At 46.3% G+C, this 6,448-nt stretch overlaps 1 long non-coding RNA gene across 1 annotated transcript; it reads left to right on the forward strand.

Moving 5' to 3' along the window:
- Positions 1–3,496: 3,496 nt before the first annotated feature.
- On the forward strand, positions 3,497–4,216 carry LOC148340951 (uncharacterized). The gene is made up of 2 exons (XR_015842597.1): positions 3,497–3,689; positions 3,783–4,216. It is a non-coding gene; the product is annotated as an uncharacterized LOC148340951 (long non-coding RNA).
- The last annotated feature ends 2,232 nt before the right edge of the window (positions 4,217–6,448 follow it).

The raw sequence follows: 6,448 nt of genomic DNA on the forward strand, positions 1-6,448 counted from the left end.
TGCAGTCTGTTGTCCTCGCACCAAGCCGTCAGTCTCTGGACCTTCTCTCTGTAGGCTGTCTCGTCACCTTGCGAGATCAGACCGACCACTGTCGTGTCGTCAGCAAACTTGACGATGGTGTTGTTACCGTGGGCCGGGCTGCAGTCGTAGGTGTAGAGGGCGTATAGGTGAGGGTTCAGCACGCATCCTTGAGGGGAACTGGTGCTCAGCGTACGGGTGGAGGACGTGTAGGGGCCGAGCAACACAGTCTGGGGTCTGTTGGTCAGAAAGTCCTTAATCCAGATGCGTGTGAGGGCAGGGAGCCCGAGAATGTCCAGTTTGGCGACGAGGATGTCCGGCATGATTGTGTTGAATGCCGAGCTGTAGTCCACAAAGAGCATCCTTGCATCGCGCTGCTGTTGTTCCAGGTGGCCCAGCACAACATGCAGAGCAGTGTCGATGGCGTCCTCAGTGGATCTGTTAGCCCGGTATGCAAACTGGTAGGGGCCATCTTGAAAAAAAGAGTTAAGCAACTCTCTTCCCACTTGAGAGTGTGTCTCCAAGCTCAACTTAAAATAAAGAATATTTTTTTGTGCTGTTCTAATGGTTTTTGCATTTTGCAGAGCTCTCAATATCGTCAAAGACAATACTCATCCGAACTCACACCAGTTTGACCTGTTGCCCTCTGGCAGGCGCTAGAGGTGCATCAAATCAAAGACTAATAGACTGAAAAACAGTTTATTTCCGAGAGCCATCATCATTCTGAACTCTCACACACACACACACGACCACCCTTACCTTGCAGAACAGCAACGTAATGTGTTTTACTTATCCAATTTCGTATATTTTCCATCAGATTATTTATTCTCTTATTTATCTAATTTATATATTTGATTAAATTATTGTTGTATTGCACTGGAGAGGGGAGCTCTCTAATCTCGTTGCACACTGTACAATGACAATAAAGGGATTTCTGATTTCTCAATTGAGCTTTTATTGACAATCTACCATCAATATACAAAGAAAATGTACATTAGTACGAAATGTAAAAAAATTGGTGGTGGTGGGGGCGCAAATTGTTTTTTTCTTGGTAGAGGGGGGCGTGACAGGAAATAATTGAGAAGCACTATCTTAGTCCATACACAAGGTGTCTGGTGTCTGTTTTGAGAATTATCTGTGTCTTTAATGTGTGCCTTATGTTCATGAAAATACAGCAGCACGTTTATTACTTCATTACCGCCTTTACCGCCTAAAGGGTGAATGTTAATATAACACGTCAAAAAAGTATGCCCAATACTGAACATAATACCATCCAACACAATTCCATGATCAAGTTAATGCCCCAAATGTCAACTGATGGCAAACAACTAAGCATCAGAATATGTTTTTTGCAATTCAAGTCACACACAAATCAATTCACGCATCACACACATCAATAGCTACAAATTAAACAGGCGGGTGAGCCTGTCTCTGACATCATTGTCTGAATTCTTGGAATTACAAATGAGACACAGACAGAAGGTCACCCTCTACTTGTTCAAAAAAGAAAAGAAAATGAAAAGAAAAAAAGGCCTGTAATTATTTTTCATTGCAGTCCAAATGGAAAAGAGTTCGAAAAGATGAGCAAAATTTGGCCTCATCAGTGCAATAGAGACAGTGGGAGAACTAGAATGTGAAATGATTAACCTACTGGATACGGTCCGTCAATTGTCCTCTGATCTATTTTAAATTAAGGTTGGTAGGAAAGTTGAAGAAAAACAATCTTTCCGAAATATCATATGATCATCCACACCTCGGTTTCCGCAGGCATGGGGGAGTTATTTGTACAAACACATGGTAATACATCTTTCAATGCAGACTTGCAGCTTTGGGGCAGAATGAGTCTCTCCCTGTTGTCTGACAACGAGCACCTCCAGCCTTGATCAAAATCAGCTTGGAAATTGATTACATGTCTGAATTTCTACAGCTTTCTGTAAACGTGGGTATGATAAAATTCAAGAGATGTCCCATACCATACATAAGTGGTTGAAAAAATTGAGCTGATTTCTAAAAATAAAATAAAATACATGGCATCTGTTGCTCACATAATGACAGTGGCATTTCCATTGCTTGAACATGAGCTTGTGTTTCTTATGACCAGCGGCATATTTGTAGTATTTGTAATCCTGGCAGCGCACTACTGAATTAATCAATCACTGAGGTTGAATTGGAATATGTCAATAGCAAATTGTAACGTTTTGGGAACCTTTGGTCAGTCATTGGGGGAAAAGTAGTGAATGTGTGGAAAGGGAAAACAAATATACAACTGAGGATAGTTGAATATGATGTCTCAAATCAGGTTTTGACTTGTTTTGTGTTATGTTGCTGATGTCCACACCTACAAACATTAGGATGAAGCTGGAGATAGGACATCAGAGCAGGCTAAATACACTCTAAAAATAAATGTTGTAGTTGCACCATTTAAAGGCAAACCATGGTCTTTTTCTTTCCTTACCATCAAAGAATGGAATTGAGAACATCCTTTAGTTAATTGAATCAGTCAAATACAGCTAACGTCCCCTTTTATTTGGATTAAACAAATACAGCAAAGCTAGTGTGATTGCAGGGAAATTGCTTTTTTGGAGAAGAGGCCTATTTTTCCATCCGTCCTTCGTGTCCTCGTTCCAAAAGGTGGATTGATTTGCGACTTGCAGTAGTTGCCATGTCAATTATACCTGATTACAAGCTGGAGAGAGTGGGTGCCTCTTATAATATGCCCTTGGAATAGGCTTTGGGTCAAATAATTGAATTCCTGTTGTTATTGTAATCTAGACTGAGACCGATAATGGCAGTATTTGCAGTATTCACGTGACTCGAGTTTTATTATTGCTGCAATCTGTCTATCTATCTCTTTGTACATCTTTGTATCTGTTCTATTGTAATATCTTCCTGCAAATGTTTCAGCACAATAGACGTCATTAGGCGCCACCGGGCCAGATCCTGCCCACTGACCCCTGGACTGTTAAAACCTTTCACACTGCACATAAGTCAATTTTACATTGTTATGAATGAATGAAACTGCCTGGTTCTGCCCTGTGTGGCCACTTTTTTACACTTATTTGGGACAGTGCTTTTATGATGATCTCTTCCATCTAGGACTTAGACCGCGGAGTGGCATGACATGTCATCAGATTGACCGACAAATGTAGGTGTTTCTTTGATGCGGCCAAGAACTCCACTGCAAATGCCAATTTCTTGGTTTTTAGCATGTGTGACAGCAGGCCGCTGTGTACATACAGTACACATATATTGTGTTTTTCAAAAATCCATCCATTATCCAAGCCACTTCTCTTCATGGGCATGCTGGAGCCTTTCGCAGCTTTCGCCGGGCAGTAAGTGGGGTACACTCTGAACTGGTTGCCAGTCAACCGCAGGGCACACAAAGACAAACAATGATCTGATTGAGTACTGCAGGCACAGGAGTGCATGTGGTAATTTGATTAAGTGTCGATGTCTGTTATATCGCTGTAATTGTGACGGTTCGGGTTGGGGAGGAGGGCCTGGCAGTCTCTGATTATTTGCAGGTTCGCGATCCTTCCAGCCAGGCTCTCCTCCGGAGAAAGTGGGCGTCGGCTCCGGCGCACCTGCGGCTCGTTGTCTGCAATCAACTGGCAGCAAAAGAACCAGCCACGCCAGGAGCTCGACGCCGGATTATCTCGTCATCTCGTGTGGTACTGGCCCATGTCACGTCACGCTTCTCGATCGCCCGATTCCTTGTGCCCTCGTGCTTGTCTGACTTCCGTGCTCTCTGTTTCCCCGTCCAGCCGACCCGAGCCCGTCCGGACCCGCTCCTCCCGCAACCGCTCCCGAGTTCCTGCCCGGAGCTCATCCCGCCAGCGCTCTCCGCAACACGCCGTGCCCGGGCTTCCGCCGCGCCGCGTCTTCCGCACCTCCGCCTGCCCGACCGCACCTCCCGGTGCACCCCGCTCCGACGTCTGCTCGTCCGCACCTCCCGGTGCCCACCGCTCCGACGCCTGCTCGTCAGCACCTCCCGGTGCCCACCGCTCCGACGCCTGCCCGTCAGCACCTCCCGGTGCACGCCGCCCCGACGCCTGCCCGTCAGCACCTCCCGGTGCTCACCGCTCCGACGCCTGCCCGCCAGCCCCTCCCGGTGCCCGCCGTCCCGACACCTGCCTTACGGTGCTTCCCTCCGGGCTTGCCGCCCTTTCTCATTCCCCAATAAACCCTGTCTCAAACACTCCTGTCGCTCTTGGGTCCTCCTTACCTCTCACCCGGTTCGCGCAACCACGACAGTAATACTATTAAAATATATTTTTTGTTCATAGCAATGATTGGAAAATTGTACTACCAATCCATCCACCCATCCATTAGCTGTACCGCTTCTCCTCACAAGCGTCGCGGGGGGTGCTGGAGCCAATCCCAGCTATCTTTGGGCAGTAAGAAGGGTACACCCAGAATTGGTTGCCAGTCAATCGCAGGGCACTCATGGACGAACAACCATCCCCGCTCACACTCATACCTAGGGGCAATTTAGAGTGTCGAATCAGCATCCCATGCATATTTTTGGAATTTGGGAGGAAACGGGAGTACCCGGAGGAAACCCATGCAGGCATGGGGAGAACATGCAAATTCCACGCAGGAAGGCCGGCGCCGGAATCGATCGTTAATCAGTTCTTCCCTACATGACCCACTTACCTCCATGCATGAGAGTGCACTTGTTTATGTGTGTGTATATGCATTAGTGTTATATGAGAGTGAGAGAGAGAGATCCGTTGAAAATGATGGAGCGAGGAGTTGCCCGGTGTTTGATCGGTTACGGCCAACAGAGCCGTTTTCTGTAAGAATACAAAGTCAAGAACTGAATGGAATTCTTAGTTGGTCTTTTAAAGACGCTATAATATGTTTGACGTTGAACCTCTTCGTCGTGGTGACGTCATCCGTTTCGGCATTCCGGTCTGAGAGCGTCTGCTAAATTGTTGTAGACGTCGTCTTATTTTATGTTTCTATACTTAATGGTTGGAATACATTCTTTTCATAGCTGCTGGCTCTCCGCCCAAACGTAGTTCGAGTCCGACTTCTGTTAATAGTCGAGCGTACATCAAAGCACTTATTACTCTGTAATTAATTTTAGTGATTAGCACGCTTAGCGCCGCCTCATTTGCCGACTCGTTTAGAACGCTTCCTATTAGCGGGGTCGTTTATTTTGTCATCGCGCAGCTCGTTGCTGCTGCTGTGCACGGACTTAAATATAGTACAAATAAAGCTCATACTGCTGTGGCGCAAGATAGCTTGGCGGCTTATATTCAAGTCGCGGCGAAAGAAATTATTTCCGGGACAACAAGCGACAGGGCAACGCTTTTTTTTTTTTTAAATCAGTACTGCGTGACCTACTGCGTGAACTAGGGGCACAAAGCGCAGATTTGACAATCTCAAATTTGTGTTGTCTGAGATTGCAATTTCGGTTCAGCCGTACTACGCCGGAAAAAAAAGCATGTTTCCCAGGGCAACATGCGCCCCCCCCCCACTATTTGAGAACCACTGCCCTAAGGTATTAGTGCGAGCGCGGATGGTTGTTCGTATTCGTGTGCCCTGCGATTGGCTGGCAACCAGTTCAGGGTGTCCCCCGCCTACTGCCTGAAGATAGCTAGTATAGTCTTCAGCACCCCCTGCGGCCCTTGTGAGGAGAAGCGGTACAGATAATGGATGGATGGATGACTGGGACCATTTCCTGGTGACATTCTGCATTTATAGAGGCTAGTGTCTAGCCTCTAGACCAGGGGTGGGCAAACTTTTTGATTGGCGGGCCACAATGGGTTCTAAAATTTGACAGAGGGGCCGGACCAGGAGCAAATGGATGGAGTGTGTTGGTAACCTCACCTCATCGGAGAAAAAAAATGCATTTAATTTTTCATGAAAGTGTACAAAAGCATTACAACAACATATATATGTCTTTGAAAAAACACAGTGTTTCGAAAATAAAACATTGACAAGGTTTATTCGTTTAATTATTTTCAAGTTCTGCGGGCCGGATTAAAACGTTTAATGGGCCGGATGTGGCCCCGGGGTCGTAGTTTGCCCACACCTGCTCTAGACAGTCCTGACTGAGGACAGCATTCGGATGTTGAAGGGGGAAGGGTGCGTGTAAAAGAGGACACTAAAAGCACAAATCCAGAAGGTACCGCCGTACTGTATAGTGCATCAAATGAACTCAGAACTTGCCATCATTCCAACCGTTGGACATCTGTGTTAACAGGGCATTCAAAGTGAAGTTGCAAGCGCCGTGCGAGTGATGGATGACTGATGGCAAACACAACTTTACTAAGACCGGAAGGCAGTTCCGGGTGAGTTACGCCACAATTTGTGAATGGATTATGGATGCTTGGTTTAACGTGTTTGCTTTCAATGTTGTTTGAGTTTTTGCAAAAGCAGGCGTAATTTCTGAGATGCCGCACATCAACGTGACTGATTC

This window comes from Idiotropiscis lumnitzeri, chromosome 3 (genome assembly GCF_059441095.1).
Source record: "Idiotropiscis lumnitzeri isolate Australia: NSW breed Sydney's pygmy pipehorse chromosome 3, RoL_Ilum_1.0, whole genome shotgun sequence".
Classification (NCBI taxonomy): Eukaryota; Metazoa; Chordata; class Actinopteri; order Syngnathiformes; family Syngnathidae; genus Idiotropiscis; species Idiotropiscis lumnitzeri.